Genomic DNA, 20,151 nt, shown 5'->3' with positions numbered 1-20,151 from the left:
TTCCTGTGTCTACCTTTGTCCCTTAGTCTATTCCATGACATGCTCAGAGCTCTGCACATTCTCCCCTAAATCAAGCAGAAACCAAAGCCCTAACACGAAAAATTTGCTCCAAGTTGCCTTTGAATTGCTCCTTGACCACTCTCCCCTTTGTCCACTTTAACCCCACGGGCTGCAGCCCCAACATACCAGGGAAAGTTCCTCGCCAAAGCCTTTGCTCTAACAATTCTTTCAACCTGGAATGTGTGTCCTCCAGACAGCGCCGTGGCTGGCTCTGTGGCTCGCTCTGTGTCTTCAATCCTCGCTCAGCTCTTGCCTTCCCGCAGACCTTCTCTGACCACCCATTTCCATGCTGTCACTGAACCTGCCCCTCACGTTCTTAGACCCCGTTTGTCACTCCTCTTCTTCTCTAAGCCCTATCACCGTTTAGCATCACGCATTTTGTTCACGATTTATTTGCACTGTCTGTGTTTGGCCTCTCTTGCTAGGACATTAGCTAGAAGAAGAAGAGACATTTGTGTCAATCACCAGTGAGTCCCAGGCACCTGCAGGCTGTGTGGAATAAAGTAGATATTCAGCAAATATTTGTTGGAAGAGTGAATCAGTGAATGAGAAAGAGGAAACTGTTTAACAAGTGAATAAACTAATGGAATTAGAATTTGATAAATCCCTACACTTTACGAAGCTCTCCAGGAACAGCCAAGTTGAGAGCAGAAGTGAGTGGGAAGAGGCATTTTCATGTTGGGATGATGCTCTACATGTTTCTTACATTGCTGTGGCACTCCATAAGACAAGGGCGCAACTGTAGCTGCAGGAGTTACATTCCCAAAGGCCGGAAGACAGCAGTGCTTGGTGCACTGGGGGATGAGCAAGGAAGTAAGCGTGGCCGCCCTGCAGTGGAGGGGAGAACGCTAAGAAATGAGGCCACAGGCTGTCAGCGCTCACATTTTGCAGAGCCACGGTGTTATGGGTTGAGTTGTATCTTCCCAAAATCCATATGTCAAAGTCCTAACCCTCAATACCTCAGAATGGGATCTTATTTGGAGATACGATCTTTACAGGGGTAATCAGATTAAAAGGAGGCTATGACAAAACAAACAAAAATGAGGCCATTAGGGTTGGCCCCTCATCCACTATGACTGTGTCCTCATAAAAAGGGGAAGTTTGGAGATAGGGAGAATACCACGTGAAGATGAGGGTGGAGATTGGGGTGTTGCCTCTAGAAGCTGAGGAATGCCAAAGCTTGCCAGCAAACCACCAGAAGCCAGGCAGGAGGCGTGGAGCAAATCCCCTCTCACAGAAGGAACCGGCCCTGCCATCACCTTGATCTCGGACTTCCAGCCTCCAGGACCATGAGACAACACATATCTGCTGTGTAAGCCACACGGTTTGTGAAACTTGGTGACAGCGGCTCTTGGAAACAAACACACATGGCAAGAAGTTTTAGATTTCCTAGGCGTGAGAAGGAGCCTCTGGAGGGATCAGGGGTGTGATATTTTATTATTATTATTATTAATTTGTATTGTGGTAAAAAATGCAGACTATAAGCTTTATCATCTTCACCATTTCTCAGTGTACATGCAGTGCAGCAGTAAATATATTCACACTGTTGTACAATCATCAGCACCATCCATCTCCAGAACGTTTTCCTCTTGCAAAACTGCAACTCTGTACTTGTTAAACAACTCCCTGCTCCCCCTACCCCCAGCCCCTGGCAACCACCATTCTGCTTTCTATAGAATGCTCTATGTTAGAATGCTCTAGGTATCTCATATAAGTGGAATCATACGGTATTCGTTCTTTTGTGACTGGTTCTTTTCACTTAGCATCATGTCCTCAAGGTTTCTCCATGTTGTAGCATGCATCAGAATTTCCTTCCTTTTGAAGGCTGATATGTTGAAAGATTGCACCGACTGCAGTGTGAGAACTGGTGGGAGGCAGGTAGAGCAGTTGGGCAGCCTGTCGGAGCAATCGTCGCTGCCTCTTCCCAGAGCCCGTTGAATGTGGCTGTGGATGGTGAGTAGGGATGACAGCTCATCACTGCCCCTGCAGCTCCTTCCACCAGCTCCCTCTCTGGCAATGGGGGATATTCACGCAGGGTGAATTCTAACTCCCTCCTCAGACCAGCACCTGCAAGTCGATCTGGAGTTTCCTAACCTGTGCCTGAGCTGCTGCAGGTCTCTGCGTTGCTGGCACGTGCCAGCTTTCTTTCTGGGGCTTGAATTGCTCACTGCCTTTAGCCTCCTGTGATATATGTGACCACATCCCCACGTGGCAGGTCCTCATCACATGAGTGTCGCTGCGTCTGCAGCTCCTTGGTCCCAGTGGGATCTGGAACATGGCACTTTGTCTCCTGGGGCCCAGCTTTCCTCATTCAGGCAGTAGGCCTGTATCAGCACTGATTCCATGTTAAAGAAGAATTTTCCTTGCTCGAGTGTAATTACTGCTTTGCTGAAGCTGGTAGACTTATTCACTAAAAACAGCCTCAAGAAAAGAGGACCTTGAGCATAGGTGAGAGAGATATGCGCTAACAATCCCGGGAGCAGGCTGCCTGGCAGTTTTTGACCACCAGATAAGAAGAGTCTGGCTGTGCCTGCAAAAGGTCACAGGACGCTCACCAAGACAGCAGTGATGAACTGCCTGCCTGGGGCTGCACGCATAGCTGCTGTTGCAAAGAATGCTTTGATCATCATTTGCGCTTCCCTAACTTCCCTTAAAAACCACTGATCTAGAGACACAACTCAAAGAAGGAGTCTTTGAACACACATCACTGCCTCCTCCTGGATTGCCCATTTATCAAATAAAACTCACTTTCTTTTACGGAAGCTTGTCTCTTGAGTTTTGCCTTCAAGTGACGCGTAGCCCAGATGTGAGTTCACTTACAGGTCCCTCCTCCTGGCTGGTGTCTTGTAAAGTTTTTTTTTTTTAATTTTATTATTATTATACTTTAAGTTTTAGGGTACATGTGCACAACGTGCAGGTTTGTTACATATGTATACATGTGCCATGTTGGTGTGCTGTACCCATTAACTCATCATTTACATTAGATATATCTCCTAATGCTGTCCCTCCCCTAGCCCCCCACCCCACAACAGTCCCCAGTGTGTGATGCTCCCCTTCCTGTGTCCAAGTGTTCTCATTGTTCAGTTCCCACCTATGAGTGAGAACATGTGGTATTTGGTTTTTTGTCCTTGCGATAGTTTGCTGAGAATGATGGTTTCCAGCTTCATCCATGTCCCTACAAAGGACACGAACTCATTATTTTTTATGGCTGCATAGTATTCCATGGTGTACATGTGCCACATTTTCTTAGTCCAGTCTATCATTGTTGGACATTTGGGTTGGTTCCAAGTCTTTGCTATTGTGAATAGTGCCACAATAAACATACGTGTGCATGTGTCTTTATAGCAGCATGATTTATAATCCTTTGGGTATATACCCAGTAATGGGATGGCTGGGTCAAATGGTATTTCTAGTTCTAGATCCCTGAGGAATCGCTACACTGACTTCCACAATGGTTGAACTAGTTTACAGTCCCACCAACAGTGTAAAAGTGTTCCTATTTCTCCACATCCTCTCCAGCACCTGTCGTTTCCTGACTTTTTAATGATCGCCATTCTAACTGGTGTGAGATGGTATCTCATTGTGGTTTTGATTTGCGTTTCTCTGATGGCCAGTGATGATGAGCATTTTTTCATGTGTTTTTTGGCTGCATAAATGTCTTCTTTTGAGAAGTGTCTGTTCATATCCTTCACCCACTTTTTGATGGGGTTGTTTGTTTTTTTCTTGTAAATTTGTTGGAGTTCATTGTAGCCCTTTGTCAGATGAGTAGGTTGCAAAAATTTTCTCCCATTCTGTAGGTTGCCTGTTCACTCTGATGGTAGTTTCTTTTGCTGTGCAGAAGCTCTTTAGTTTAATTAGATCCCATTTGTCAATTTTGGCTTTTGTTGCCATTGCTTTTGGTGATTTAGACACGAAGTCCTTGCCCATGCCTATGTCCTGAATGGTATTGCCTAGGTTTTCTTCTAGGGTTTTTATGGTTTTAGGTCTAACATGTAAGTCTTTAATCCATCTTGAATTAATTTTCGTATAAGGTGTAAGGAAGGGATCCAGTTTCAGCTTTCTACATATGGCTAGCCAGTTTTCCCGGCACCATTTATTAAATAGGGAATCCTTTCCCCATTGCTTGTTTTTGTCAGGTTTGTCAAAGATCAAATAGTTGTAGATATGCGGCATTATTTCTGAGGGCTCTGTTCTGTTCCATTGGTATAGACCAATGGAATCTCTGTTTTGGTACCAGTACCATGCTGTTTTGGTACCAGTACCATGCTGTTTTGGTTACTGTAGCCTTGTAGTATAGTTTGAAGTCAGGTAGTGTGATGCCTCCAGCTTTGTTCTTTTGGCTTAGGTTTGACTTGGCAATGCGGGTTCTTTTTTGGTTCCATATGAACTTTAAAGTAGTTTTTTCCAATTCTGTGTAGAAAGTCAAATGGAGTCTTGCTCTGTCACCAGGTTGGAGTGCAGTGGCACGATTTTGGCTCACTGCAACCTCTGCCTCCTGAGTTCAAACGATTCCCCTGCCTCAGCCTCCCAAGTAGCTGGGACTGCAGGCATGCACCATCACGTCTGGCTGATTTTTTGTATTTTAGTAGAGATGGGGTTTCACCATGTTGGCCAGGATGGTCTTGATGTCCTGACCTGGTGATCCGCCCGCCTCAGTCTCCCAAAGTGCTGGGATTACAGGCATGAGCCACCATGCCCAGCCTTGGAAAGTTTTTATCTAGTGTCTGGCATATACCAAACCCTCAATAAGAGTAAACAGTGACTATGGCTGTTAATATTGTTCTCCCTATATTGTGTCTGGATATCAGAAGGTGAGGCGATTATGTGTGTTCCCACAGTGGAGTCACATGGATGGTGAGTAGGGATGACAGTCAAGAGGGGTGCCCAGTGAGGGCTTCTCTCTCTCAATCTGTGGGGTCAGGAGTCATCGTGGAAAGAGCCCTGGAGGTGCTTGAACTTCCTCATGGTAGTGATCATGGCCATCACTCAGCTGCTATCTAAAATGATCAGTAGGATCAGCCTGAAACCTACAAGGGCTGAGAAGTCATCCTTGAAGTTAGAAATAAAGAAGCGTTAGCGTTGGGGGAGGACCCTGAAGTCAGCACTGGGGAGAGTGAATGGGGGTAGACGCTGGGGAGGAAAAGTGGACTGCCCAGTGACTGCAACAGGAAAAGAGAACATGGGGACCAGGTCTGGGGCCCAGAAGAGGACCTTGAATGGAGCAGCGGACTCAAGTGGCAGCTGTGGGAGGCTTCTAGGTGCCAAGGCCTCTCTGGCTCCTGTGCTCGGCATTCTGCTCCTCAAGAACAGTCAGGACAGCCTGGGGGGCCTGGGCCACTCCCAGCAAAGCTGAACTCCTCGGCCTCTCAGCCCCTCAGCTTAACCCCTGTGGCATCTGAGTGACCCATTTATCTCCAGCCTCATCCAGTCCTAACCAGGCCCCTCTCTCCCTGTTGACTGGCCACCATCAGCTGAGGCTGACTCCCACATGAGCAGGCACAGGCTAATGGAGTAAGAGGTCTCAGTAAAGAATGAAGCATTTCACAAATGTGAGGAATGAGGCCAGGTGCAGTGGCTCATGCCTGTAATCCCGGTACTTTGGGAAGTGAGGTGGGTAGATCCCTTGAGCCCAGAAGTTCGAGACCAGGCAACATGGGGAGACTCGGTCTCTACAAAAATATACAAAAATTAGCCAGGTGCATTGATGTGTGCCTGTAGTCCCAGCTACTACAGAGGCTGAGGTGGGAAGATCGCTTGAGCCCAGGAGGTCAAGGCTGTGGTCAGCCAAGATTGCACCACTGCACTGCAGCCTCGGTGACAGAATGAGACTGTCTCAAGAAAAAAAAATGCAAGAAATGGTTATTGGGATTATGTTCAATTCTGTCTACTATCAATCTGCATCCTAAGACTTCAACCTCATCATGCCCATTTAGATGACACCAGGCAAAGATAATCAACGCTCACCAAATATCAAGGGACGTATTTTGACACACATGAGCCCATTTCATCTTCGGAACAGTGCTACACATTGACTATTATTACCTCCATTTGGCAAATGAGACAAAATGAGGTTCAGAAGTGTTTTGTGAACTGTCCAAGGGCATGGACTAAAGTAAATCAAAGAATGCATATGTTGGCACCACCATCTGCCCAGCTTCAAAGCGTGGCCTGAATCCACATCACTGTCAGGGTGACCAGCCATCCTGGTTTGCCTGGGACAGTTCCGTCTTCAGCACTGAAAGATCTGTGTCCTGGGAAACCCCTCAGTCCCGTGCAAGCTGGGATGGTTGGTCACCCTAACAGCGTGCTGTTTCCTGGCTGATGACGGGATATGAAGGGGTGCAGAAAAGAGTCTGCTAAGTTCAATGCACAGTGAAAAGTACTGAAGCTCAGCAGGGCACGGGGGCTCACACCTATAATCCCAGCACTTTGGGAGGCTGAGGCGGGCGGATCATGAGGTCAGGAGTTCGAGACTAGCCTGGCCGACACGGTGAAACCTCGTCTCTACTAAAAATACAAAAATTAGCTGGGCATGGTGGTGTGCGCCTGTAATCCCAGCTACTTGGAAGGTTGAGGCAGGATAATTGCTTGAACTCAGGAGGAGGAGGTCGCAGTGAGCCGAGATTGCACCACTGCACTCTAGCCTGGGCAACAGAGCAAGACTCTGCCTCAAAAAAAAAGAAAAGAAAAGTATTGAAGCGCCGAAGGAATGCATGCATGGCTCAGGTATTAACAGCGTATTCTCTAGTGGGCTCTAGAGACAACAAGCAGAAGGAACTAGAGAAATATGTTTCAGGACTGTAGGCAACCAGACTGTTGTCTAAAGATACGGAGGGAAATAAGCAGCTCCCACAAAAGAACAAGGCAGAGAAAAGATAAGACTATCCATGGCCTGATACGTGGCACACCAACAAGTCTCAAATGTTTTTGTTCTGAGGTGAGCCTCATGAGCATTGGGGTGTCCTGGATGGTTATGACAGGAGAATTCTCTCATCCTGAGAGAATATAGATAAATCTTAAATAGAAACAAGATGTACAAATATAGCAATGCTCCTTTTTTCTCCGAGATGCTCACGATTTGTGCAAACATAGTCAAAGCTCCCGAAAATATGCTGTTCCTCAAACCTTCCTTCTTTATAACCAAATTTTGATCTGGTCTCAGCAGGGTTATGTAGCATTTAGGAGCAAATACGCATCCCAGCAACCCCAGGCTGGAGGCCAATATGGAGACCTCCCTGACCCCCATGGCCTTGCCCCCGGTGCGCGGGTTGGTGAGCAGGAAGGATGCCTGGACACTGTGGGACCACGGGCATGCAGAACAAGAGGAACTTGGCCTCACAGAAGGTATCACAGAGGTTTCCAGCTGCAAAAGTGACAGAAAAGCTGACCACAGCCAGGAAGCAGCCCAGGACACAGTAGGAGGCAGTGACTGGCCCCTCACTGCCCTTCAGGCTGATGTGTCCGGGCTCAGATAAGGGCCTGCATCTGGGGAGAGAGGAGGGTTCACTAGCCACCCCCACAGAGCATCACGTGGACCAGGGAGCAGGTGAAAATGCAGGAGTTAGAAGCTCTGGGTGCTATGAGCTGCCAGATGCTGCTCCCTGGCCTTAGGTTTTACAGACCAGAACCACAACGATCACCTTCTGGCATAGTGGAAACAGCTCCTGGGAATACGATTCCAAGGGTGGATGGTCTGGAGAGGCAGGTCGCTGTGGTAGGACTGTCAGAGGCGTCCGAGCCAGAGCGACTCCGTGTTGAATAGGGACTGGGTAAAACAAGGCTGAGGCCTCCTGGGCTGCATTCCCAGACGGTTAGGCGTTCTAAGTCACAGGGTGAGATAGGAGGTCGGCACAAGATACAGGTCGGAAAGACCTTGTTGATAAAACAGGCTGCAGTAAAACAGCCGCTAAAACCCACCAAAACGAAGATGGTGACGAGAGTGACCCCCGGGCATCCTCGCTGCTCCACTCCCACCAGCGCCATGACAATCTACAAATGCCGTGGCAACGTCGGGAAGTTCCCCTCTATCGCCTAAAAAGGGGAGCATGAACGATGTACCTCGTGTTCAGCATATAATCGAGAAATAATTATAAAAACGGGCAACCAACAGCCCTCGGGGCTGCTCTGCTTATTAGAGTAGACATTCTTCTAATTCCTTTACTTTCTTTTCTTTTTTTTTTTTGAGAGAGTCTTGCTCTGTGGCCCAGGCTGGAGTGCTGTGGCGCGATCTCGGCTCACTACAAGCTCCGCCTCCCGGGTTCACGCCATTCTCCTGCCTCAGCCTCCCGAGTAGCTGGGACTACAGGCGCCCGCCACCACGCCCTAATTTTTTGTATTTTTAGTAGAGACGGGGTTTCACCATGTTAGCCAGGATGGTCTCGATCTCCTGACCTCGTGATCCGCCTGCCTCGGCCTCCCAAAGTGCTGGGATTACAGGCGTGAGCCACTGCGCCCGGCCTAATTCCTTTACTTTTTTAATAACCTTGCTTTCACTTTATGGTATGAATTCACCTCAAATGATTTCTTGTGCGAGATCTAAGAAACCTCTCTTAGGGTCTGGATTGGGACCCCTTTCAAGTAACAGGACCCCCAGTGAAGAGCAGGGAGCAGAGGACACAAAGGGAATGAGGTGAGGAGAATGGATTTAGGTTGGTGCAAAAGTCATTGCAGTTTGCCATTAAAAGTAATGGTACCAATCTAATAGCTGAGAGACCAGCTGTGGGCTTTGACAATGGGAGTGTCTCAGTGCTTCACAAAGACCTCAGAACCAGGGCTATGAGGAGAGAGAAGGACAGAGCTGCACAGGCTAGGTCTTCCCAAGGGTTCTAAGTCCAGGAAGGTGGTGGCCATGGGCAGCCAGCGATCCCTTGGCCTGCGGTGCTGGGCACTTCTCACACCTCCCCAAACCCGGAAAGGACAACAGGGATGAGTTCAGAAATAGCATCTGGAGTCTGGGCACGGTGGCTCACACCTGTAATCCCAGCACTTTGGGAGGCCGAGGCAGGCAGATCACCTGAGGTCAGAAGTTTGAGACCAGCCTGGCCAACTTGGGAAACCCCATCTCTATTAAAAATACAAAAATTAGCTGGGCGTGGTGGCAGGTGCCTGTAATCCCAGCTACTGGGGAGGCTGAGGCGGGAGAATGGTGTGAACCCGGAAGACGGAGCTTGTGGTGAGCCGAGATTGCGCGACTGCACTCCGGCCTGAGCAACAGAGTGAGACTCGGTCTTAAAAAAAAAAAAAAGAAAGAAAAAGAAAAGAAAAAAGAAATAGCGTTTGGACGGTAGCTAAAGCAGCCCAACTTAAACTGAGTGTCTGCTCAGCTCTTTCTAATGCCTGCTGTTTCCTTCCTCCTCCTCTGGACCTGCAACCCACCTCCGTGGGCTCATGCCCTTGAATCCTAGTCTGCCTGTAACTCCTCCCTTCAGACCAAAGACATCTATTTCTTTTTATCTTTATTTACAGGAATATGATTTGATTATTTTGGATTTCTCTTCTTTAGACATCTCGGTCTCTATGTAAAGTTACAGAAATCAATCCATTGCAGGCACCGTGCTGAGCTTTCAGGTTAACTCTCTCACCAAATACTCATGGGAAGCCTGTGAAGGAGGCCTCAGGTGCCCCAATTTACAGACAAGAAGGCTGAGGCTCTGAAAAATGAAGGACCTCGGCCGGGTGCGGTGGCTCACGCCTGTAATCCCAGCACTTTGGGAGGCTGAGGCGGGTGGATCATGAGGTCAGGAGATCGAGACCATCCTGGCTAACACGGTGAACCCCGTCTCTACTAAAAATACAAAAAAATTAGCCGGGCATGGTGGCGGGCGCCTGTAATCCCAGCTACTGGGGAGGCTGAGGCAGGAGAATGGCATGAACCCCGGAGGCGGAGCTTGCCGTGAGCTGAGATTGTGCCACTGCACTCCAGCCTGGGGGACAGAGCAAGACTCCATCTCAAAATAAATAAATAAATAAATAAATAAATAAATAAATAAATAAATAAATAAGGACCTCGTCCAGTCCAGCCAATGGCTACCCTTTGCTGTTAGAAGAAAGGCCCGGGCCCTAAGATGCCCAGAGGATCCAAAATGAACTGGCCTGTCCAGCCTCACCCTGTACTTTTCTCTTCTCCTTCTTTATCCCAGCATCAGGGGTCTTCCTCCAGTAGCTCAGATGCAGCATGTCCTTCCCTCCGCCTGGAATGCTGTACCCCAACCCATCCTTCATCTCATAACCCACGCTCTCCCCATTTTCAATGCGGCTTCCTCCGAGAAGCCTCCTAAAGAGGCTGATCAGGTGCCCTGGGCCACGCCTTCAACACCTACCATCCTATTCTCTTCCTCACCCTTAGCACCAGGTTTTGACTAGACACATATTTTATAGATGTTTGCCTCCATGCCCCCGGGAGAAGAAAGTCCACACAAGCAGGAATTATGCCTTTTTTCCCTCACTGTATTTTCCCTAGCACTGAGCACAATGCCTGGCCTGCTAGTAGATAATAGTTATGACGTAAGTAATGAAGGGGTGAATGGATTAATTCTGTAGTCAGAAACGGCTTTTATTTCCAATTTTGACATTTAATGTACAAGTGAACTCACACAAGGGACATTTTCATTCTAAAGTTCAGTTTTATTATCTAAAATGGGGATCATAATACTGACCTTATAACATAAGCATGAGTAATATATGTGACAGTGCATGTAGAAGACCCAGCAGAAGCTCTGGCAGGTATTAAACACCAGCAGCTGGCAGCCGCCATCATTGTCACATCCATCATCATCTCCACCGTGACCATCGTCACAAAGGCTGCCTGCAGATGGGTGTGGTGGCTCTCACCTGTAATCCTGGCACTTTGGGAGGCCAAGGCAGGTGTATCACGAGGTCAGGAGTTCAAGATCATCCTGACCAACATGATGAAACCCCATCTCTACTAAAAATACAAAAATCAGCCGGGCGTGGTGGTGAACACCTGTAATCCCAGCTACTCAGGAGGCTGAGGCAGGAGAACTGCTTGAACCCGGGAGGCAGAGGTTGCAGTGAGCCAAGATTGTGCCACTGCACTCCAGCCTGGGTTACAGAGCAAGACTCCATCTCAAAAACAAACAAACATACAAACAAACAAACAACAAACAAAATCAAAGGCTTCCCTGTGATTCACCAGTCAGGTCCAGCTCTCTCCCTGTCCTGGCTAAATTCTGGATCCAGTGCCTTCCCAAGTCTTCTGCCTGTCAGATGCTTTTCCACCTGAGATTCGTCAGTCTCAGTTTGTGTTACTCTGACAACCTCAAATCACCTGTCCTGAAGATCACATTAATTAGGCACCAGCCCCATCTTCCCTGTGTGCACACAGGACCAGGAGGAAGACATGGCCTCCCTAGAGCTTCCCTCCCTCACCAGGCTGCCCACAGGAGGAGCCGACAGTCAGACATAGGCTTGGCCTCATAAAAATGAAACAACAAGGGGAGTTGGTATTTGATATGCCAGGCTCTGGGGTTAGGTGTGGGGCATTTTCTCAGGATTAGTAGTCATGAGCCCACCTTCGGTTCCCGGGTGAATAGTACCTCAAATTCTCTTCCTAATCCCACATCCAAACCTGCTCTCGAGTCTCCTGTTTCACTTGAAGTCCTCCTGATTCTGTAACAACCTACAGGGACACTTTCACAAGAGTTTTATAAACTCTGTAGTGAACAGATGGACGTTCAGACAGACAGATGTTTGGACCCATTGACATTCAGGAAGGCAGGCAGGGGGACATTAGGACAGAAGAACATACATTCAGATAGACAAATGTTTGGAGAGATGAACAGACATTTTGATAAACTGATGTTCCAACAGATGGGTGTGCCAACATGAAGATGTTCAGACTTAAGGATGGTCAGACACGTGGATGGGTTCTCATACAAACACATTCAGACAGATGGATGTTATGACAGATGGGAAGTCCAACATACAGCAATTCCAACACATGCACACTCAGATACATGGATGCCCAGACGGCCAGGCAGATGTTCAGGCAGACAGGTGTTTAGGCGGATGGACAGAGTTGCAGAGAGATAGACATACAGAGAGATAGACACTGGAACATACAGAAAGTTGGCTTGTCAGACAGACATTCCCACGTACGAGCATCTGACACACAGGGTATGTTCTGCAGGCACGCCTATCTGCTGGAATGGCCTCTGTCTGCCCAAACGTCCATTTTCCTCACTGTCCTGTCATAATATCTGTCTGTCAGAATGCATATCATCTGTATGAACATCAGTCTACAGGAACAAGCATTTGAACATCCATCTGTCAGAACTGCTGTACATTGGCACGCCGTTCTCCCAAAACACTTGTTTGTCTGAACATCTGTCCACCTGCAGACCTTCAGATGGATCCGGTCTGTCTATCAGATACTCAGCCTATCTGCTTGAAAAACCATCTATGTGAATGTCTGTCCCTATGTCCACAAGTCCATCAGTCTGAATGTCTGTCTGTTCATTTGTCTGAATGTTGTTCTGTCTCAACAGCCATCTGTCTGTCAGGGCACCTGGGCATCTGTCCAAATATCTATCTGTACATCTGGCCATGTGTCTGAATATCCAGCTCTCTGACGCTCTGTCTGTCTGATGCCTGTCATTCTGAACACCCCTCCATCCTCCAGTAACATCTGAATTTCTGTTTGTCAGAACATCCACCTGTAAGAACATGTGTATGTCTGAACATCTTTGTGACTGAGCGAACATCTGTTTGAGCACCCACCTATCTGAAAGTTTCCTCCTGTCCATCCGTCCACCGTCTGTCCATTTGAATGTCTTCTCAGAATGCCTGTCTGCCAAAACACCCACCTGCCAGAATATCTGTTCACGTGTCTGAATGTCCATCAGTCAGTATGCCCATCTGCCACAATGTGTGTGTGAATCTTTCCACCTGTCCCAAGGTCTGTCTGTCCAAATGTCTATCTGTCTGAATGTCTGTCCGTCTGTCTGAAAGTGATCTGTCTAAATGTCTGTTGGTCTGCCCAAACGACCTCCTGTCTGAATGTCCATCTGTCCAAATATCTATCTGTTTAAGCATCTATTGGTCAACGTGTCCATCAGTATGAAGAGCTATCCAATCATCTGTGTGTCTGCATTTCTGTGTGTGAAAACACCCATCGGTAGGAACATCTGTCTGTCTGAAAGTCTCTCCTTTGGGAACATCCATTTACATCTTTCTGAACATGAATCTGTCGGAATATCCATACGTTGGAAAGTCCATCTCTGACCATCTGTGTGTCATAACGCCCGTCTGTCAGAATGTACATTTGACAGTCTGAATGTCTGTCCATCTGTTTCAACATGCATCTGTTGGAATGTCCGTCTGTCTGAACTTCTGTCCATCTGTCTAAATGTCAGTCCGTCCAAACATCTGTATGAACATCTTCTGTTGGAACTTCTTGTGTGTCAGAATGCCCATCTGCTGGAATGTCTGTCTGTCTAAACTTCTGTCCATCTGTCAGAATATCTGTCTCTCTGAATGGAACATCTGTCCATGTGTCTAATCATCTGTGTCTGAACATGCATATTTCTGATTCATGTGTCTGAACACCTGTCTGTCAGAATGTCTGTCCATCTGTCAGAACGCACTTGTCTGTTTTTTATTTTTTATTTTTTGAGACAGAATCTCGCTCTGTCGCCCAGGCTGGAATGCAATGGCACGATCTTGGCTCCCTGCAACCTCCGCCTCCCGGGTTCAAGCAATTCTCCTGCCTCAGTCTCCCGAGTAGCTGGGATTATAGGCGCCCGGCACCACACCCAGCTAATTTCTGTATTTTTAGTAGAGACGAGGTTTCACTGTGTTAGCCAGGCTGGTCTCCAACTCCTGGCCTCAGGTGATCTGCCTGCCTCAGTCTCCCAAAGTGCTGGGATTACAGGCATGAGCCACCCGCCCAGCCAGAATGCACTTGTCTGAACATCTGTGTGTCTCTCTGAATGTCTGTGTGTCTGAACATCCATCTGTCAGTACACCCGTCTGCAGGAAAGTCTGCTGAGGGAGGCGTGTCTCAGTGGGGCCGTGTTTGGAGAGCACAGCCCTCCTCAGTGCTCCGTGGCTCTGCAGCTCCATTGTTTACTGTTCTGGGACTGAGGGCTACCTCCCTTCTCTCACACATCTGGCTGCTGCAGGATTTCCATTTTTGCCATAGTGTAGGGGTATGTGGCCACAGGGTGGTAATAAGTACTTTTGAGATTTAAGACCTGTTTTAATTTTTGTATGAATCGTCAGGATTCTGATTCAGGATTCTGTTTTACTGGTTTCCTTGTAGCACTTAAACAGTGCTGCCAAATCAGTTTGGAACGTGTCGTTACTGGAATGCAAAGCCGTACCTCACACTGGTCTAAAGTGGGTGAAAGCACCCCGGGTTAGTGCAGGAGGGAGCAGGCCTTCCTCAGAACTGAGGGTGCACACACCACGCACACATGCTGCTCTTGTCGGATTTTCCCGGCAGGCACACAAGCGATTAGGCACCAAAATAGCCAACAAAAATTGCCTTTATCGGAAGGGCATGGTTTACAGTTCCCAGATTCTTTTTTTTTTTTTTTTTTTTTGAGACAAAGTCTCACTCTGTTGCTCAGGCTGGAGTGCAGGGGCGCTATCTTAGCTCATTGCAACCTCCGCCTCCAGGGTTCAAGCAATTCCCCTGCCTCAGCCTACCAAGTAGCTGAGACTGCAGGTGTGTACCACCATACTCAGCTAATTTTTGTATTTTTAGTAGAGATAGGGTTTCACCATGTTGGCCAGGCTGGTGTTGAGCTCCTGACCTCAGATGATCCACCCACCTTGGCCTCCCAAAGTGCTGGGATTACAGGTGTGAGCCACTGCACCCGACCAACGGTTCCCAGATTCTTAATCCAACAAGAGTATGACAGGCTTGTAGCTGTTGTCCGTTTCTTCCTGCTCACCTTTCTCATGGAAGGAATTTCAAAAGAAACCACGAGGTGTTTGTATGTGTTTATCTTTTGGAAGAACAGAAGTATGGGAAATGTATAAATTGAAATGGTTTCTAAACTAAATAGTTGTAAAAAAAAGACAGCTATATTTTAGCATAAGAAACAGTATTAGATTGAAGAGATTCTCTACATAACACTTTGTTTAGTATAAACAGAAATTAATCTGTTCATGGTCCTAAATTGGGCTCAGAGTTTCTCTTAGTGAGAAACCCATCCATTTATACTTTCTCATATGCCATTTTTGAAAAATTCTACCCTAGTAAACTAAAATTTTACGGTTTATGAATAATACCGTTAAGCTTCCTTTTGGTGAAGAAAGCTACTACTTTAGCTGTAGTAATCAAAACGGTATGGTACTAGCCTAAAAATGGACACCTAGACCAATGGAGCCGAGTAGAGAAGCCAGGAATAACGCTCTTCCCCATACACATGGTCAACTTACCTTCAACAAGGCACCAAGAAAACAAAACAGAGGAAGGATGGTCTCTTCAATAAATGGTGTGGAAAACTGGATATCCACAGGCAAAAGAATGAGACTGAACTCCTTTCTTACATCATACACAAAAATCAGCTAAACATGTATGAAGGATTTAAACCTAAGACCTGAAACTGTAAAACTTCTAGAAGAAAACATAGAGGAAAAGCTCCTTGACATTGGTCTTGGCGATGATTGTTTGGACATGACAACAAAAGCACAGACAACAAAAGTAAAAATAAACAAGTGGGATTATATCAAACTAAAAGGTCTGCAGAGCAAAGGAAACAATTGAAAAGACAACCTACAGAATGGGAGAAACTGTCTGCAACCCACATACCTGATAAAAGGTTAACATCCACAACATACCTGATAAAAGGTTAACAACCACAATATACAAGGAACTCAAACAGTTCGCTAGCAAAGAAAACTCCAAATAACCCAATTTAAAAATGGGTACTGGCTGGGTGTGGTGGCTCACGCCTGTAATCCCAGGGCTTTGGGAGGTGGAGGCGGGCAGATTACTTGAGGTCAGGAGATTGAGACCAGCCTGGCCAACATGGTGAAAGCCTGTCTCTACTAAAAACACAAAAATTAGCTGGGCGTGGTGGCGCATGCCTGTAACCCCAGCTACTTGGGAGGCTGAGGCAGGAGAATCGCTGGAACCTGGGAGGTGGAGGTTGCAGTGAGCCAAGATTGCGCCATTGCACTCCAGCCTGGGTGACAAGAGCAAGACTCTGTCTCAAAAAAAAAAAAAAATCATAATCAGAGATCACCTCATTGGGAGAATGGCTATTATATTAAAAACGAAATGGCCGGGCGCAGTGGCTCATGCCTGTAATCTCAGAACTTTGGGAGGCCGAGGCGGACTGATCACCTGAGGTCAGGAGTTCGAGACCAGCCTGACCAACATGGAGAAACCCTGTCTCCTGTCTCTACTGAAAATACAAATTAGCCAGGCATGGTGGTGCATGCCTGTAATCTCAGCTACTCAGGAGGCTGAGGCAGGAGAATTGCTTGAACCTGGGAGGTGGAGGTCGTCGTAAGCCGAGATTGCACGATTGCACTCCAGCTTGGGCAACAAGGGCAAAACTCTGTCTCAAAAAAAAAAAAAAAAAGATAAGTGTTGGCGAATATGTGGGAAAACAGAAACCCTGATACACTATTGGCGTGAATGTAAATTGGTACAGCTATTATGGAAAACGGTGTGGAGGTTACTCAAACAATTAAAAATAGAATGATCATATGATCCAGCAATCCTAATTTTGGGTATTTATCCAAAGGAACTGAAATCAGGATCTCAAAGAGACACTGCCCTCCCATGCTCGCTGCAGTGTTATTCACAATAGCCAAGATACGGAAACAACCACGTGTCCATTGACGGAGGAATGGATGAAGAAGCATGGTGTGTATATGCAGTGGAATGGGGTTCAGTCATAAAAACAGAAGTGACATTCTGCCACTTGTGACAATTTGGCTGAGCCTGGAGGACATCATGCTAACCGAAATAGGCCACATACAGAAAGACAAATACTGCCGGGTTTCAGTGTGATGAGGAACCTGAAATGGTCGAACTCATAGAAGTAGAGAGCAGGATGGTGGTTGCCAAGGGCTGGAGGAGGAGAAATGGAAAGTGATGGTCAAAGGTACAAAATTTTAGTTATGCAAGATAAATAAATTCTAGAGACCTACTACAGCATAGTGCCTATAGCTAACAATACTGTCTTGGATACTTAAAATTCGCTAAGAGGGCAGATCTTCTATTAAGTGCTCTTACCACAAAATAATAATAATAATAAAAAAGGGGGTGGGAGGAAGCTTGGGAAAGTGATGGGCATGTCTATGGCCTTGGTGGTGGTGATGGTTTCACAGGCATATACTTATGCCTAAATTCATCCAGTTGGATACATTAAATATGTACAGCTCTTTATATGTCAGTCATACCTCAATAAAGTGGTCTTAAAGGAACAAATACTTTTTATACTCTGTCTTTAAAATAATAAAAGGGAAAGTCTTATTTTTTTCATAATTATATGGCTCTTGGGAAAGAAACAGTAAGCAGGTGTACCCTGCGTGGCTGAGAAACTGAGTGGAAGTGTGATTTACTTTTATTTATTTATTTTTTCTAAGATGGAGTCTCACTCTGTTGCCCAGGGTGGAGTGCAGTGGTACAATCTTGGCTCACTGCAACCTCCGCCTTCCGGGTTCAAGCGATTCTCTTGCCTCAGCCTCCCGAGTAGCTAGGATTACAGGTGCATACCACCACGCCTGGCTAGTTTTTTGTATTTGTAGCAGAGACGGGGTTTCACCATGTTGGACAGGCTGCTCTCAAACTCCTGACCTCAAGTGATCCACCCACCTCAGCCTCCCAAAGTGATGGGATTACAGGCGTGAGCCACCCACCTCAGCCTCCCAAAGTGATGGGATTACAGGCGTGAGCCACCCACCTCAGCCTCCCAAAGTGCTGGGATTACAGGCGTGAGCCACCCACCTCAGCCTCCCAAAGTGCTGGGATTACAGGCGTGAGCCACCCACCTCAGCCTCCCAAAGTGCTAGGATTACAGGCGTGAGCCACCCACCTCAGCCTCCCAAAGTGCTGGGATTACAGGCGTGAGCCACCGCCCGGCTGGAAGTGTGATTTATGTGTGTGATTTACTTCCATTGTTCTGTAACCCATTCATTCACTCATGTCTTGCACCCACTTTCATAACATGAGTTTAATAATTTGTAGCAATTGTTCTAAGGCTGAGTATTGGCTTCTATAGAACTCATTTCCTTTAAGTACCTTGAAAAAGAATAGATGGAATTTGTAAGGCTTTTATGACTCTACATTAGAGCATGTTCAATGACTTATTATATTCCTTAATGGCACATTTTTGAAAAAAAGTTTGTTTTGTTTGCTTGCAAACATTCCTCTTATAGTAGCCTCAAATTAATGTATATTACTTTGTATATGAAAAGCTTCCCATCAAAACAGTAAAATGCCACATGACATTACAGAGGCCCTTACGATAACCTCTCACCTCAACGGTATTCATGCTGATGACTCAGTAACATCAGCATTAATGCTATTCTCTGTGTAAAGCTCATATTTTCATATAATCTGTTCCCAGAGAATCATCACTGTTAGCAAACAACAACGGTGCCAACAATAATAATAAATAAGGCTAGGGGGGCTGCCAAAAAGGGCAGAAGATTTATGAGACTGGGACGCCATGGGACTTACAGCATGATGTCAACAGACACAGAAGATGAACTTTATTTATGATGTAAAAATCAAAAGGGATGGTTGTAGAAAGCAGGAATTATGACTGATGTCCCCAGAAGTGCCCCATGGGTACACAGGGGTTGGATGAAGCCCAGCAAGTGGAGTGAGGACTCTGCCAGGCACAGGACGCTCCCTTTGGCTCTTGCTGGAGTTTTGATTTATTTCCTCCCCCACTGTCTCCCCTCCATCCACCCCCATGACTGTTCTCAAGGATGACTGTGTGTTCACCCACTCACCAGATGCAACTAAATGGCACATGGTCAAAACACCGATTAACAAAGAGTTTGAACATATCTCATTTTTAAGCTGACAGATACCAATAAGGGTACCTGGGGAGGAGTGGATGGTCACAAATCTGTGGGCACACGTGTGTGGTGGACACATGTACATGAGAATACATATGTGCAAGTCTGTTACATCTGCATGTGTGTGTTACTCCAGTGAGATACACTTTTGTCAAAAATGACATTACCAGGGGCACAGAGATGCCCTCTAGGACCTTGCTACTAAAATTGTGACCCTTGAACCCGGAGCAGCAGCAGCACACCACCTAGGAGCTTTTCATTTTTTAATTTTTTTACTTTTTAAACTTTTTTCGTAGAAACAGAGTCTCAGTATGTTGCTCAGGCCAGTCTCAAACTCCTGGGCCCAAAGTGCTGGGATGATGGACGTGAACCACTGCACCCTGCCTTTGGAGCTTTTTAGAACGCACTCAGGCCCCAACTCATACCTACTGAGCCAGAACCTGTATTAACAAGATCCCTTACGCTTCACGTGCAGATTAAGTGTCGATCTAGAACAATATTTTTCAAAGAGCTTATTCGTGACTCATGAAATCATTTAGCCTGTTGTGACCAGCACTTAAAAGAAAGACAGAGGGAAGGAAATGGAAGAGGAGATAGAGAGCAGAATCAAAGCAAATCAAGAGGCGAGAACACGTTGCACACAGAAAGGATCCATATTGCTTCATGGACGTGTGGTTTCCAAGGTCACCATAGCAGAAGAGGAGAAAAGGAGGCCAAACACTGGCTCTTTATTGCCCCAACCCGAAAGTGATGCACCCACAGGCCATTGGCCAGAACTAGTCATGTGGATTCAGCCTCACTGCAAGGAAAGCTGGGAAATAGAGGCACTCATGGACGTTTGGTGAATGCTAACAACTCTTCCACAGCCTGTGTGCTGTTTTACTCCCTTGAACTAGAATGGAGGTTTTGTCTGTGAGGGCTGCTGTGGGATCACTAGCCAGGAAAGTAGTGCCTGGCACAGTCTGCCCTCATTAAATGTTTAGTGAATGAATAAATGTATATTTCCCATTAATTGAGCTAGATGCGGAGATTACAAAAACAAATCTGATGTGGTTCCTGTTTTCGATGAGCTCTCAG

This window comes from Gorilla gorilla, chromosome 4 (assembly GCF_029281585.2).
Source record: "Gorilla gorilla gorilla isolate KB3781 chromosome 4, NHGRI_mGorGor1-v2.1_pri, whole genome shotgun sequence".
Classification (NCBI taxonomy): Eukaryota; Metazoa; Chordata; class Mammalia; order Primates; family Hominidae; genus Gorilla; species Gorilla gorilla.
Note: the sequence above shows the minus strand (reverse complement) of the source record.